This window comes from Hypanus sabinus (assembly GCF_030144855.1).
Source record: "Hypanus sabinus isolate sHypSab1 chromosome X2 unlocalized genomic scaffold, sHypSab1.hap1 SUPER_X2_unloc_4, whole genome shotgun sequence".
NCBI classification, from domain to species: domain Eukaryota; kingdom Metazoa; phylum Chordata; class Chondrichthyes; order Myliobatiformes; family Dasyatidae; genus Hypanus; species Hypanus sabinus.
In genome coordinates this window covers 693,734-710,901 of record NW_026779004.1, presented here as the reverse complement: position 1 = coordinate 710,901, position 17,168 = coordinate 693,734, and positions in this window count along the sequence as shown.

Sequence of the window (17,168 nt, the reverse complement as noted above, 5' to 3'; positions counted from 1 at the left end):
GAACAGAATGTGAGAGGGGGAGAGATGGAGAGAGAGAGGGAGAGAGACAGAAAGGTAGAGAGAGAATGAGGATGGGGAGAGAGTGAGTGAGCGACGGAGACAGAGAGTGAGACAGAGAGTGAGGGGAGAGAGAGGGTGTGGAGAGAGTGAGAGAGAGAGACAGACAGACAGAGGAGAGAGAGTGTGAGAGAGAGGGAGAGCGATAGAGAGAGGGAGGGCGACAGAAAGAGAGAGAGAGAAAGAGAGTGAGAGACAGAGAGAGAGGGAGACATACAGGGAGATGCAGAGGGTGAGAGTGAAATTTCTCTCCTGTCTGGTTCCATTCAGTCCTGTTTCTCCATTTTCCCAGTATCTCCTGCTTCTCAACTTCCCCCGAGCACTTTACCCGTTCTATCTTTGACAGTGAATTAGAGTCACCGGAAGTTGATTAAATCCGTGTCCTGCGGAAGCAACAGCAGATAAAGCCTTTCGGCTGGATGAGGAGGGCGCGGGAGGAATATGTTTCATATGAGTGATGCAGGATTCAGGAAGGTAGGGAGTAAGCAGAGGGTGAGGGGTTAGTGCGAGAGTGGTGTAAGGCAGTGGGAGTGGGGAGTAATAGAGGAGAGTGAGGAGGAGGGATAGTAGAGTTTGGGATGAGAGAGGAGAAGCGGAGAGAGACTAGAGTGAGGAAGGTGAGAGTGAGAAAAGTGAGAGAGAAGGACGAGATTCGGGGAAAGCGCGGAAATAGATCCTTCAGTCCGTCTGGACAGTTCCACCCGTGTTCACAGAGCCAGTGCTGTTTGCACACGGTTGGAATTTACTCCTGTAAACCTTCTCCACCCGCGTGTCGGGTCCGAGCTGGAGAGCTTTGTGACCTGGTATCAACACTCCCCACCCCCTCCATTTCACCAACACGATAGAGCTGGTTACTGACAACAGGAAGTCAGCCGGGGCGATGCAGACATTCCTGTTTACATCAACGGCAGAGGATAAGGGGGTTGAGAGCTCCAATCTCCTGAGAGTGAACACCACAAACAGCCTGTCCTTGTCCAGCCACAAGGACACTATCGCCAAGAAAACTCAGCGGCCTCTCTGCTTCTTCCAGAGGCTGAAGAAAATCGGCGCCTCCTGGACGACCATCATCTATTTTTACAGAACACATCCTGTGCGGAAACTAGTCGTGTTGTCATGGCAACAGCACTGACCACCACCGGAACACTGCAGAGAGCTGTGAACAAGTTCAGTACATCATGGAAACTGTATGATTCGTTAAGTTAATTAATTGGCCCTCACATTTCGTGACCCCGCACTCCCTGTCTCGAGGTGAAGAATTAATCTCTATGGACGGGATGCGAATCAAAGGTTATCACTGTACCTTGATTCATTGAAAGCAAATGTCCAAATTTACGCTCACCTCTCCTCTCCTCTTCTCTCTCCCCCCTCTCTCAGTCTCTCTGCCTGTCACTCTCTCTTTCTTTCTCTCTGACTCTCTCCCTCTCTCTCTCTTCCCTTTCTCTCTACCCCTCTCCTTTCCCCTCTTCTTCCCCCTCTCTTACATCCTCACTTACCCTCTCTCTCCCCGCTTCTCCACACTCCTCCACCGCCTATTCTGCAGCACACTAAACGGGAACATACAGGCCTCTCCCGGAAACCACAAGCCTTTATCTTTGCAACGGACGAGACATTATACAGCATCTGTAATCCACTGAGTGTAAAACCGTCATCACAGTGCGGGGTGGGGGAGTGGTGCTGGTCTGGACGGGTGGGTGGCGGAGACAGCCAGCTACAGGAAAGGGGGAATTGGGGAGAAAGAGCGGCAAGCGAAAGGTTAGGCAAAAACGGAGTAAGAGACAATAAGGGAAAGATGCAGGTTAGTGACGGTGTAGGGAAGAATGTTTGGAGGAAAGAGTGGGAAGGTGTAAAAGAGTACGGATGAGGAAAAGAGGAGATAGAGAAATTGAGGGGGGAGTGAGAGAGACAGAGAGAGAGAGAGAGAGAGAGAGAGAGAGAGAGAGAGAGAGAGAGAGAGAGAGAGAGAGAGAGAGAGAGAAAGGGAGGGAGAGAGAGAGAGAGAGAGAAAGGGAGGGAGAGAGAGAGAGAGAGAGAGAAAGGGAGGGAGAGAGAGAGAGAGAGAGAGAGAGAACGAACTGTGGAGCAGAGTACAGTACTGGGGCACAGGTCAACATCATCTTTGGACTGTCCCACAGTCACCTTGAAATCACGTCCTCTGGTAATTGAGATATTCACCTGGTGAACAAACGATGCCGGTTCTCTTCTCTCAGCTCTACTCAGCCTCAGTCTGCCTCTGGTCTCCCCTCAGCCCCCATCGCTACAGAGGAAACAACTGAAGCCTCTCGAACCTTTCATTCCCTCTGATCCATGAGGCATCCCCTCCATTTCCAGAACATTAACTCTCACCCGATCCTCCCTCCGCCGTAACAGGGTTAGAGTTCCTCCTGTTGTCAACCAACGACCAGCGGTTCTGTGCTGGCGATAGAGTCACCCGGATGGTGAGATGTGTCCAGGTGCCAGGGACAGGGATGACTCCGATCAGGTCCCTGGCATTCTAAAGGGGGAGGGCGAGCAACCAGACTTGTTGGTAAATATTGGCACCACTGACAGGTAGAAAATGTCAGCAGGCCCTAAAAAAGATATTTTGTGAGTTAGGTAGGGGGTTTGGGAACCGATGTGCTACCGCCGAGGATGAGGTAGTTGGTTTGTAGACAGAGACAGTATGTTGTGAGACTGCTGGCAATGAAAGGCTGCTGATAGGGCAACCTGGCAGTCGACAGGATGAGTTGCGATGGAAAAGACACACAGAATCTAAAAGGCTGAACACAGGACTGACGGTATTACATTTGAATGCGCGCATTGTGCAAACTGACGAGGAGGAAGAGCTGCGGACTGGCATACATGAGGTTGTGGGCATCACTGACAGCGTGGCCCTGTTGGTAAACATAACAAAATCAAACCATCAGAAAGAGCTGGCATAGGGTCGGAAGGTGCTGAGTCGCTGTGGGGAGAGCTGAGGAACTGCAAGTGCAAAGAAATCCTGGTGGAAGGTATGTGCAGACCCCCAAACAGTAGTAAGGACGTAGTCTACAAACTACAACGGGAGATAGAAAATGCAAGTCAGCAGGTCAACGTTACAATAGTCATGTGGGATTTCAGTACACAAATAGATTGGGAAAACCCGGTTGGTGCTGGATGCCCCGAGGGAGGATTTCTAGAATGCCTGCGAGGTGGCTTCAGAGAGCAGCTCGTGGTTAACCCCACTATTGCCAAATCATATCGTTCCCTCGCGGCCCGGTACAGCATGTTTTGCGGCCTGGTGGCTGGGGACCACTGCACTAAGGGTTCTGCTGTTCTGGATAGGGTGTGATGCAATGAACCGGGATTGAATTTGCAATTTGAGAAGGGGAAGCACAACGTAGATGCAGTGTTGCAGTGAAATGAAGGAAACTGCAGAGGTGTGAGAGAGGAGCTGGCCAAAAGTGATTGGAAAAGACCTTTGGCACCGATAATGTCAAAGCAAGACGGGGTGGAATTTCGGGAAGCACTTCAGAAAGCGCAGGATATACACATCCCAAAGAGACAGAAGTGTTCAAAAGGCAGATAGTCCATAAGACCATAAGGTGCAGGAGCAGATGAGGACATTCGGCCCATGGACTTTGCTTTAACATATCACCATATCATCCTGGTTTATCCAATTTCGTCGCAGACCCAATCTCCTGTCTTCTCCCCGTATCCTTTCACACCCTGAACAATCAGTAATATATGACCTTCTGTAGTAAATGTACAGAGAGACTCGGCCTCCACCGTTGCCTGTGGCAAAGAATCCCATTGATTCTCTACTGTGGCTAAAGAAACTCCTCCTCATTTCCGTTCTAACAGGATGGCTGTTTTGGGTCATCCGGTCTTAGACCCACCAATCACAGGAAAAACCCTGCCCACATCCACTCTATCAAGGCTCCTCCTTCAACGAGTTCACCCCTTATTTTTCTGAATTCTGGCCCAGAGACATCAATGGTGATATGACAACCTGTTCAATACTGGAACCATTTTCGTGCCCCTCCTCTGAACCCCCTCGAGATTCAGCACATCCTTTCTAAGACAAGGAGCTCAAACCTGCTCAAAATACAAGTGAGGCCTCACCAGAGCTTTTTAAAGTTCCAACATTTCGTCCTTGCTTTTACCTTTCAGTCCTCATGAAATGAATGCTGACATTAGATTTGTCTTCCTCATCGGTCTCAACCTACAAATTTATCTTTAGGGAATTCAGCACAAGGATTCCCAGTTTCCTCTGTACCTCGTTATTATTAAAAAAACTTTCTCCCCGTCCAACCAGTCATTTCTTTTACCAAAGTTCATGACCATACATTTCCCGACTCTGTATTCCATCTGCCATTTCCAGTCCTAATCTGTCTAGCTCCTTCTGTGGCCTCTCTACGTCCTCAGAACTACCTTTCCCTCCATCTCTGTTCATGTCCTCTGCAGATTTTGCAACAAAGCCATCAAATACATCATCCAAGTCATCGCCATTTAGCAGAGAATAATCGGTCCCATCACAGACCCCGTGGAATGCCATTGGACATCTGCAGCCAGACAGAAAACGCTCCATTTATTCACACGTTCTGCCTCCTGTCAATCAGCCACTGCTTTATATGTGCTGGGCTCTTTCTGTAATACCATGGGCTCGTAGCTTGTTAAACAGCCTCATGTCTGCCACCTTTTCAAAGGCCTGAAATTCAAAGTACACAACATCAACCGATTGTCCTTTGTCTATCCCGCTTGTTATTTCTTCAATGAATTTCAACAGATTTGTCAGGAAACTATGCTGACTCCGGCCCTTTCTATCATTTGTCCAAAGTTCCCTGAAACATCATCTTTAATAATCGAATCCAATATCTTCCCAAACACTGAGGTCAGACCAACTGGCCTTTAGTTTCCCTCCCTCTGCCTCTCTTGCTTCCTGAAGAGTGGAGTGACACTGTTGTACTCCCCTTTCTCCGGAATCCCTCTTCCACAACACACTGGTCCTTACTCTTCAGTTATTCCCTATTCTTCCTTATCTCTCTTCTTCTCCCCACTCTGACTTCATTCTCTGCCACTCCCCATTCTCCCATCTCACTTTCCCAATCCCCACTTTTCCCACTCCGAATCCTTTCTTCTCTCCCACTACACACGCTCCCTCTCTCTCACTTCTCACTCTCCCCTCTTTCTCTCAAACCACAAAAGTTTGCTTCTCTCTCACGCCCTTCCCACGCTGCCTTCCCTCTCTCCCACTGCCCAACCGCTCTCACTCTACGTCTCTTTCCTACTCCTCACACTTCATTCTCTCTCTCTCCATTATCTGTCCCCAATCCCTACGTTCCCACTCTCCACTCTCCTGACTCTGTCCCCCACTACACGCACTCGCTTTTCTTTCTCATAAGCAACTGTCCAATTTCTCTCACTCTTCCCACTCTCCCTCAATTTGGTCTACTCATTAATCTCCCATCTCTCTTTCACACTCTCTACACTTCCACTCTCCCCACTCTCCCTTCCCTTTCTCCCACTCTAACTTCCCTTCTTCCCACTCTCCCTTCCCTTTCTCCCACTCTAACTTCCCTTCTCCCCACCCTCCCTCCCCTTTCTCCAACTCTCCCTTCCCTTTCTCCCCATTCCCCCCACTCTCCCTTTCCTTCTCCCCTCTCTCCCTTCCCTTTCTCCCCACTCTCCCTTTCCTTATCCACTCCTTTCCCTTTCTGTCACTCTATCCTTTTTCTCTCTCCCAGTCCACACTGCTCCTTCGGTTCTCTATTATCCACTCCCATCTCCCTCCTCTACTTTCCCTTCTGTGTCTCACAGACGCCTTTCCCATCTCTCACTACCAGATTCATTCTTGCTTTTCCCAATCAACAATATAAATTCCCTTTCCCCACTCCACACTCTCCCTTATCTCTGTCTCTCCCCTCTCTCTTAATTGACTGTCTCTATCTGCCATCCCATCCCATCTCTGTCACCCACTCCCCACTCTTCCTTCTCTCTCACCCACACACCACCCTCATTTCTCCACCCGCTCCGCATTCTCCACTCTCTCTCCCACAGTTTACAACCACTTCTCGCTCGCTCTCCCAATTCTCCCTTCCTTCTGTCCGTGCCTTAGTCCCTCTGTCACTCACACACTCACTCTCAGATTTCTCGCTTCCTTGCCCTGCCCACTCTCCGCATTTCCCGACCCGCGCCGATGCTCATTTCTTTCTTTCCCAGACCCCTCTCTCCCTTCTGTCTTCCAATTTCCACTCCCCCGTCACATACCGACGTTCCCTTTTCTCTCCCACACAATCATCTCTCCCATCTCACCGTCCCAAACTCCACATTCTCTTCGCTCGCTCCCCTCCCCTCCCACCCTGTCAACATTCTCCCACTCTCAAAGTCCCTCACTCTCCCATCTCTCTCTCTCTGACACAGTCCCTACATGTGCTTGGCTCGCTCTCTTTGTCATCCTCGAGGGGCCACCCTGTTTCACTCCAGGCTGAAGACTGCAGAACAGCGCTGGAGACAAGGTGTGCATTGAACAGGGCTGTGGGAGCGTTTAGTATTGTCCCTTTAGCAAAGAGCCGTGTCTGCCCATGATCTAGGTGTGACGAGTTTCGTAGTTGCTTTTACCTTGCACGTATGCGTACCTGTACTCTGTCCCCACACCGTTTTCTCGGGTATTGTACGGCCGACCCAACTTTTCCCACGCTCCTCTATTCTAAGCATTTGTGCGAATATTGTAGCCATTTGTGTTGTTCCCAAGCTTTTCTCCCCTTGTAAATAAACTCATCATTAAAACTGTGTGTCCAGAGCTCTTGCCTGTGAGACCCGGAGAATCTCTCTTTTCCGTCACAACATTCGGCGCTGCGAGCAGGATCTCATCGGTCTTGGCTGGACACAGAAGCACAGGGGAGAATGTTCTGGAACAAGGGGAAGAAAGCCAGTGCAGGCATCCAGAATAGGATCCCCGGGTGGACCGATGAAAGGGAGGGGTTTGAGAGTCTGGCCAGCATGCTGGCAGACCACGGGAAACCAGTGAACCGGTCGGAGCAGTTAGACCCCTTGGCGAGAGGCTGGGCCACCATGTGGTCTCCCTCCTTAAGGAATCAGGGTTCCCAAAGCCAGGGGGGTCAAAGGGGTGCCTTCTGGTTGTTTGCGTCCCTGCTGAGACGCCAGGTCAAGATTACCGACCACATTCAGCACTGATGTGGTCAGAAGGACAAGGTGCCAGAACAGTTCCGGCACCGCTGCTGCCCGCTGCGGGAGGGAGCACAAGCTGCCCAGACCCGAGTCCAGGAGCTCGGGGTCAGGGGAACCGAGGCCGCCTGCAGGCTCACACAACTGCTGCACGCTGCGGGAGGGAGCACAAGCTGCCCAGACCCGAGTCCAGGAGCTCGGGGTCGGGGGAACCGAGGCCGCCTGCAGGCTCACACAACTGCTGCCCGCTGCGGGAGGGAGCACAAGCTGCCCAGACCCGAGTCCAGGAGCTCGGGGTCGGGGGAACCGAGGCCGCCTGCAGGCTCACACAACTGCTGCCCGCTGCGGGAGGGAGCACAAGCTGCCCAGACCCGAGTCCAGGAGCTCGGGGTCGGGGGAACCGAGGCCGCCTGCAGGCTCACACAACTGCTGCACGCTGCGGGAGGCAGCACAAGCTGCCCAGACCCGAGCCGAGGAGCTCGGGGTCAGGGGAACCGAGGCCGCCTGCAGGCTCACACAACTGCTGCAAGCTGCGGGAGGGAGCACAAGCTGCCCAGACCCGAGCCGTGGAGCTCGGGGTCGAGGGAACCGAGGCCGCCTGCAGGCTCACACAACTGCTGCATGCTGCGGGAGGGAGCCGGACCCGCTGAAGACTCGAACCCTGGTCCAGCGCGGCGACAAGCTGGACGCGTGGCTGGGGGATGGGGACACCTGGCTGGATAGCAACGGGGAAGGGGAGCCCGAGGAGCCTAGGGCCCATAACCACCCTTCCCCCTTCACACCCGAGCTCCAACATGCCCGACCCGTCACCACGCCGTCCCAGGTTCACCCCAGCGAGGGAGGAGATGGAGAGGACCCGCCCAGACCTACCCCGGTTACTCCGTGACCACGGAGACCCGGGACTTCTCCAAGCAGCTGACCCAACCGGCGGTTCGGTACCGCCAACGACAAGGCGAGTGCCTGGCTGCCTCGCCTGCCCTCAAGACAGAACTCAGATTTCCTGAGACAGGAAATGCCCCACCTCAGCCACCAAGGCACCTCACCACAGGGGTGACAGACCCTCTCCGCCCCCCCCATAGGATGAAGGCCAGGGCCCCCGGGGCATTTGCTCTCTGGCCCTCTCCCACCCGGGGGACCTGAGGCCACATATACCTGTCGTAGTGCACTGGGGAAAGGGAAACACGCAGAGGTGGATGGCACTTGTCGATACAGGTGCCCAGCACACCATCCTCCCAGGCAATCCCGCCGCATAGCGCGCTACAGCCCCTTCGAGCGCCAGCTACTCGCCCGTTACCTGGCGTTCATCGACACAGAACACCAAACAGGCACCGACCCTGTCGTCCTCCGCTCCCACCTCCCCATAATGTGATGGGTCACGTCCCCTGATTCCTCCCACAAAGAGGGCCGTTCTCCATTGTCAAGTGGAAGCAACATTGCGGAGGGGCTGAACCCGGTCCTGAAGGGGTCAGCCGCCTCCATGAACAAGTCACGGCTTTCCCCGGACATCCCTAAGGTACAACCCTCCGCAGCGTGTTGGGGTCAACCCCTCAATTCCCTCCATCCCGACGACAAACTTCACGCCTGGTTCACAGACGGCTCCAGCCGCTGGAAAGGGGGAGACCATTGTGGACAGCGGCAGCACTTCATCCCGCCACGGGCAAAATTTTGACACCTTCAACAGGATCCCACCGCTAAGCACATCTTTCCCTCTCTACCCCCTCTCTGCTTTTCGCAGGGATCGTTCCCTCCCCGACTGCCTGGTCCACACGTCCCTCCCCACAGATCTCCCACCGGGTACTTATCCCTGCAGGCGTAAGTGCTACACCTGTCCCTACACCTCCTCTCTTACCACCATTCCGGGCCCCAGACCGTCCTTCCAGGTGAGGCAACAGTTCACTTGTGAGTCTGTCGAGGTCATCTATTGCATTCGGTGCTCCCAGTGCGGCCTCCTCTACATTGGCGAGACCCGACACAGATTGGGGACCACTTCGTCGAGCACCTCCGCTCCGCCCGCCACAACAGACAGGATCTCCCGGTGGCCACTCACTTCAACTCTGCTTCACATTCCCATTCGGATATGCCCATACACGGCCTCCTCTACTGCCATGATGAGGCTAAACTCAGGTTGGAGGAGTAACACCTCATATACTGTCTGGGTAGTCTCCAGCCCCTTGGTATGAACAACAAATTCTCCAACTTCCGGAAATTCCCTCCCCCTCCCTTCCCCCATCCCACTTTCACTCTGCCTCCTCTTCCAGCTGCCTATCACCTCTCTCATGATTCTGCCTTCTTCTACTACCCATAGTGCTTTCCCCTTACATTCCTTCTTCACCTTTTCTGCCTATCCCCTCCCTGCTTCCCCTCCCCCACCCCTCGATCTTTCGTCTGATTGGTTTTTCACCTGGCACCTGCCAGCCTTCTCCTTCCCACCCTCACTCACCTACTCTGTGGGGCCCCTGCCCCCTCCTTCTTCAATTCCGATGAAGGGCCTTAGCCCGAAACGTTGACTGCTCGTTTCCACGGACGCTGCCTGACCTGCAGAGTTCCTCCAGCTTGTTTGTACGTGTTGATCTTTATTTATTTTTTTTTCCTAATATAATCTTCCAAACCCAAAACTGATTCGAAAGTTTTCCCAATTCCCGACTGATAAAACGTGAAATCAACTCTTTTATCAAAAATATAATGCAAACTCTCGATTACCAAACATTCCACAAGTTTTCATCAAAGAGACGTTCATGATATTGGCCTATAACAAGGAGGATCAGACGGGGAGCTGCAGTTTCTAGAATGGACACTGTTACAACAACCATTTTCCATGAGGAAATTGGATGGCCAAACATCCAGATACGATTCAAAAAGTTAATATTTTCACACAAGAAACTACATACATCCCTGTTGAATCAAGAATTTCTACTGCAAGTTCGTCATACATTTTCTTCCCATTCACAACTCTATACCCGGCCCCTTTCCTTATAAAACTGGCAACATCACCCCTCTACCAACTAACCTGTCAAGCCGAATGACAATATACTCCTCCACAGGAATAAAAATTTAAAATGTGTAGGTTTTCTTAACAGATATAACATTGGAAGAACCTGAAAATCAGAAATAAACTTCTTAAAGTCTTGACCATTATAAATCAGATTTCTTGCATTTTCCTGGTATATTTTAATACTATTATGTATGTTCACAAGACTGGGATACAGAACTTCATTTAAAGCTTCCCACAAAACACCAGTTACACCAAGATACCTTTCTGTAGCTTTCAAATTAATTTTAATTTACTCAGTAGGATGAGATGTCTGGGCAGTGCAATTCACCACAGTGGTTATAAACATCACAAACTTCATTTTATCCAGCAGTGAAGTATCTTTGGTGAGAGAACTGTGATGCCGGCATATATCCACTGACGTCACAGTCTGTTCTCTGAGTGGGATCACTTTATTCAGTTCACCTGCTCTGCTTGCTGTACTTGTCCTTGAACAGGCCCTTCTGCTCACTGTGTTGTTCTGAACCAATTGAACTGGTCACTTCATGCCTTACTAAACCAATCCCTTCATGCCTTACTAAACCAATCCATTCAGCCTACACAAGGAACACATCCCTCCATTCTCCTCACATTCACGTGGGATCTACTAGTCTCTATCACATCTGCCTCCAACAACAGCCCTGACAATCACTCCAGATAACCACCACGATGGGAATGAAAAAAAAAACTTGAAACGCAAATCTCCTTTAAACATTCTGAGTCAGGTTTTTAACATCATTGTCTGTTCTAATTGTTTTTTTTTTCAACAGCAGCTATGCAGAGAAAAGTTACCAAATTACACTAAATTACAAAATACTTCAATAGTGCAAAAAGGACCAATAAGGACGTGTTCCCCCTTTCTCCTGAAGTTCATGCCCACTGGCATTGGACATTTCCTCCTTAGAGAAAAAATCCCGGCTGTCCACTCTGTCTGTGTCTCTCACATTCCTATAAACGTCTGTCAGACCTCCCTCAGCCTCTGTCACTCCAGAGAAAACTCCCCGAGATTGTCCAGTCTCACTTTATCCAGGCAGCATCCTGTTAAGCGTCTTCCACTCACCATCCAAAATCTCCTCATTATTCCTGTCTTCGAATGCAATTCTCCAAATCTGGTTAAACTAGAGATGTATACAACTGCAACGTAACAGCCTGACAATGGAACCACTATCTGGGAGTTATAAACTCGGATTCCAAGATTCCCCTGTTGATCCACACAGTCCAATCTCGCCCCATGAATATAACAGCAAAGGGATAATGCTGAGGATTTATCAGACACTAGGCAGGCCACACTTGGAGTATTATCAACAGTGCTGGGCCCCATATCTCAGACAGGATGTGTTGTCATTGGAGAGAGTCCAGAGGAGGTTCAGAAATATTATTTCGGAAATGAAGGGGTTAAAATGTGAGGTGCACTTGGCAGCTTTGACCCTGTGCTCACTGGAACTCAGAAAAATGCGGGGCATCTCATTGAAACCTAACGAATGTTGAAAGGACTGGATAAGGTGGATGTGGAGAAGGTATTTCCTATGGTGTGGCACAGCCACATTTTCAAATAGAGGTAAGCGGCTTATTTATTTTTTATTAGCCAAGGTGTACTGGATCTGTGGAATGCTCTGCCACAGACTGCGGTGGAGACCGAGTGTGTGGGTATATTCAAGGCGGAAGTTGGTCATTTCCTGATCGGTCAAGGCAACAAAGGATATGGCAGGAGGTCAGATATCTGGAATCGAGTGCCATCTGGGATCAGCCATGATGGAAAGGTGGCTGACCCAATGGGCTGAATGGCCTAATTCTGTTCCTATGCTTTATGGACTTATGAACACAAGCCCCCTCAATCATGATGAATCTCCTCTGCACTCTTCCAGCACAAAACATCCTTTGTACAGAATGCTAAGCGGAACTGAATGCAACTTTTCAAGAATGTTGTCAAGTCAGGCAGCATCTGTTGAGGGGAATAGAGTCGATGGTTGGGACAGAACCCGTCACTTACGGCACTAACACAGGCCCTTCGGCCCAACCTTTCCATACCGTCCTCCTGTCCATTTAAACTAATCCCTCTCCTGTCTTTGACACAGAACACAGAAATCTACAGCACATTACAGGCTCTTCAGCCCACAATGTTGTACCAACCATGTAACCTACTCTAGAGACTGCCTCAGATTTCCTGATCGTATATCCCTTTGTGTTTCTAAGCTCCATGAACCTATCTAAGAGTCTCTTAAAATATCCCATTGTATCCACCTCCACCATCGCTGCAGGCAGTGCATTCCATGCCCCCACCACTCTCTGTGTAAGAAACTTACCCCTGACACTCCCTCAGTACCGACTTCCAAGCAGCTTAAAAATACGTCCCCTCGTGTTAGTTACTTCAAGCCTGGGAAAATGCCTCTGGCTATCCACATGGTCAAAGCCTCTCATCACCTTATACACCTCTATCAGGTCACCTCTCATCCTCCGTCGCTCCAAGAAGGAAAGGCCAAGTTCACTCAATCTATTCTCTTAAGGCATGCTCTCCATTCCAAGAGCAACATCCTTGTAAATCTACACTACACTCTCGATAGTATCCACATCCTTCCTGTAGTGAGGCCACCGGAACTGAACCCAAGCGGGGTCCAACTAAGCCCACAGCCCTGCCGTGTTGGGGTACAATTACTTATGTACAGATTAGGAGAAATATCGCTTCAACATCACCTCACAGCTCTTGAACTCAATCCCACGGTTGATGAAGGGCATCACACCAGACGCCTTCCTAACAACACTGCCAACCTCCACAGCAGCTTTCAGTGTCGTATGGACATGGACCCCAAGATCTCTCTGACCCTCCACACTGCCAAGAGTCTTACCATTAATATTATATTCTGTGTTCAAATTTGACTTGCAGAAATGAATCTCTTTATCCGTGTTGAACTCCATCTGCCACTTCCCAGTTCTGCATCCGAGGCGAGGAAATAGATTGCTGAGCCTCTGGCTAGGATCATTATGTCCTCATTGTCCACGGGAATGGTCACGGAGGATTGGAGGGAGGCGAATGTTGACCCCTTGTTCAAAAAGGTTAGTAGGGATAGTCCAGATAATTATAGACCATTGAGCCTTACATCTGAAAGCTGTTGGAAAATATTCACAAAGATAGGATCTATTGGCATTCAGAGAATCATGGTCTGATCAGTGACAGTCAGCATGGCTTTCTGAAGGGCAGATCGTGTCTAACAAGCCTGATGGAGCGCTTTTAAGAGATGACCAGCCATATAGATAAGGGTAGTGCAGTGGATGTGATCTACATGTATTTTGGTAATGCATTTGATAAGGTTCCACACGGTAGGCTTATTCAGAAAGTCAGAAGGCATGGGATCCAGGGATGTTTGTCCAGGTGGATTCAGAATTGGCTTGCCTGCAGAAAGCAGAGAGTTGTGGTGGAGGGAGTACATTAGGATTGGAGGGTTGTGACTAATGGTGTCCCACAAGGATCAATTCTGGGATCCCTATTTTTTGTGATTTTTATTAACAACCTGGATGTGGGAGTAGAAGGATGGGCTGGCAAGTTTGCAAACGACACAAGGGTTGGTGGATAGTGTAGAGGATTGTCAAAGATGGCAGAGAGACATTGATAGGATGCAGGAGTGGGCTGAGAAGTGGCAGGTAGAGTTCAAACTGGAGAACTGTGAGGTGGTACACTTTGGAAAGACAAACTCCAAGGCAGAATACAAAGTAAATGGCAGGATACTTGGAAGTGTGGAGGAGCAGAGGGATCTGGGGCTACATGTCCACAGATCCCTGAAAGTTATCTCACAGGTAGACAGAGTAGTTAAGAAAGCTTATGGGGTGTTAGCTTTCATAAGTCGAGGGATAGAGTCGCGATGTAATGATGCAGCTCTATGAAACTCTGGTTGGGCCACACTTAGAGTACTCTGTCCAGTTCTGGTCACCTCACTGTAAGAAGGATGTCAAAGCATTGGAAAGGGTACAGAGGAGATTCACCAGAGTGCTGCCTGGTTTAGAGAGTATGGATTATGATCAGAGCTTAAGGGAGCTAGGGCTTTACTGTCTGGAGAGGAGGATGATGAGAGGAGAAATGATAGAGGTATAGTTGATATTATGGGGAATAGATAGAGTGGACAGCCAGCACCTCTTCCCCAGGGCACCACTGCTGAATATAAGAGGACATGACTTTACGGTAAGGGGAGAGAGGTTCAAGGGGGATATTAGAGGAAAATTTTATACTCAGAGAGTGGTTGGTGCGTGGAATGCACTGCCCTAGTCAGTGGTGGAGGCAGATACACTAGTGAAGTTTAAGAGACTACTAGGTATATGGAGGAATTTAAACATTGTGGGCAGAAGGGTTCTATTGTTCTACGTTCTATCTATTTCTCGCTGGAATCTCTCTTTTAGTTTAATTGTTTATTGAAGGCACGACACAGTACAGAAAACGTAATGCATTACATTTTCCTCCATTTTGCTTTCATACCTTACCCCGAAACAACACCACAACGTCATCAGTGGGGCCTTCTGGGAGTTGTAGTCATTGGTTCTCGCTCGCTCCCTGTCAAAGCATGTTTCGTCAGCCACCACAGACGTCACCGAAACAGACCCACCGAGGCGCGAAGGGGAATCACACCCGTCCTTGTGGGCGCCGAGGCCGGCGACACCGACAGAAGCGACTCGCTGATCTCCGCCATGGCGCTGGAGCGGAAGAGGAGGGGCTGATCATGGGCCGATTTCCTCCAGCCTATCGTAGCTCTGACGTATACTGACCCCTTCTGTCATTGGCTGTAGTGGCTGTCGCTCAAATGGGAACTCATAGGGTAATTAGTTTATGTGAACGTCAGTCAGCCTTCCTGTCTTTATGAGTTTGGATTTGGCTTTATAACGGGACAGGAAGCAAATTGGGAGAAATGTGAGCTTTTATGTGATGGTGCATCAGTCTCCGAATTACATTATTAATAATAAAAGGGCAACGGCCGTGGTGAGGAAGGAGGTGATTTACTGGAGGTTATATGGAGATAATATTGGAAGGGATATCAAACGGAATAGTTTGGGATGTGATTTAGAAAATGGTGGAATTTGTGGGGATCATAATATTCCAGTGTTGATTAATGAGGGCAAAATGAGTGTTACTGAAACAGGGAAGGTACTGGCTGGGTCATTTGCTAGCTTCATAATCAGGATAATTTAAGTGAAGGAGTTAAACTATGTAGGGATATGTTTTTCAATGAATACCCTGATGTGCTGGAAGTCAGCTGTCGCAATGATAGTATCACTGATGGAGAGATTTCTTTGTATGAATTTAAGAAGTCTATTAATAATGCAGGTCAGGTGTCCCCAGGAACGAGTGATATTTAAAATGGTAATTGTGTATAATTCTCTTTAGTGAAAATATTAAATGTTTGAATTGTGCATCTACTTTCCTCATGGAAAAGACTGTCCAAGTACGGGTCGGCATGTTATGTTTGTGTTTCTATGAGATAGAGAACGGAACCCCACAGTATTTGTAGCCCTTCATTATTTAATATTATGATTAATGATATTTTCTCTGAGATTTGGAAAATGGGATACCCTGGGTAAATCATAATGTACAGATAACGTAGCTTTTTAGATTAGAGGTATTAATTGCAATTTACAATTAATAGGTGGGCAGATTGATGAGGCTTTTAAGCTTTCAGTCGTAAAACACATTGCGTGGTTTACAAACAGCTTTAATACACTTGCACTTGATTTTAAATTATATGATTAATGTCTTGAGGAAGTGTCAGTGGTAAGATTTCTCAGTATGTGGATGGATAATAAGCTGACGTGGAAGCACCTATCAGTGAAATAATTGATAAATGTAAAGGACCTTTAAATCTCCTCTGACATCTATGTGGGTATTCTGGGATGCAACATGAAAATCTTTGTTGACCAATTATATTTGTTTAATTTGATCTGTTCTTAATTATGTCTGTGTGGCTTATGGATCAGCTTCACCTCAAAAATTAAAAATGTTTTATGTCATACAATTACAGACTTTAATGTTGTTTTCTACTGCAGTAATGTTGTCTCCTGTTTTGGCTTTACTGATTGCACTGGGAGAATTGCCCTGAAAGTAACAGAGGTTCAAGTTGATGTCAACATACTAGATTAATTTGCGGGGGCAAGGAAATGATCATCATGTCAAAGGTGTGCTGGAGGACGGTTGGGGACATCACAAGAAGAGTGTTTTTTGTTTTGGGTGGCTGGGGTCTTATCACGCTGGGAATATGGGTGTATTTGATGATACAATATGTCCCACTGTAGCTTTCTCTGTCACCTCACCTTGTTTTTTTCCAGTGACTTCAGTTGATTTTAGGTTACACGATCGGATTCCGTACTGCCAGAGAGTCTGTTGGTTCATTAGTATATTAATCAAAGTGATTATCGTACAGTAACCATTTTAATAGATGAATCAGAAGATAAGTTAACTGGGGATGTTGGTGTGGCTGCTTTTGTGTGCCTGAATTGCAGGTAATGATAAAGAAATGACTTATAGTCATTTATCAGCATAGACAGCAGAATTCTTTCCCAACAGTATAGGCTGACAGTGGATGGAGGAAATTGGGCCTTATAATTTGCACAGAATACATCTCGGTTTTGATGGGTCTTAAACAGTTCATTCTGGCAGTAGGTCAGATTGACTGTTGAAAACTTGTCAAATGGTATTTCATATGTAAAGTTTGATTTATATGTCTGTACATTATGGGCCCTGCACATCACACTGTTGAGGGAAATGATGATGTTGACTGTTTACCAAAAGCTCTTAAATGTTAAGCTGTGGATATAGACCTTCCACATAGCAAATTAGAAGCTAAAGGGTTGGTAGTGTTAAGAATTAGGGGCTCATGGCAAGACGTAGGATAATGGACATAAGGACAGAGACCTTTCCAGAATACATAAACCTGTTGGGTTTATAGCAGAAGGGCTTAAAACAAGG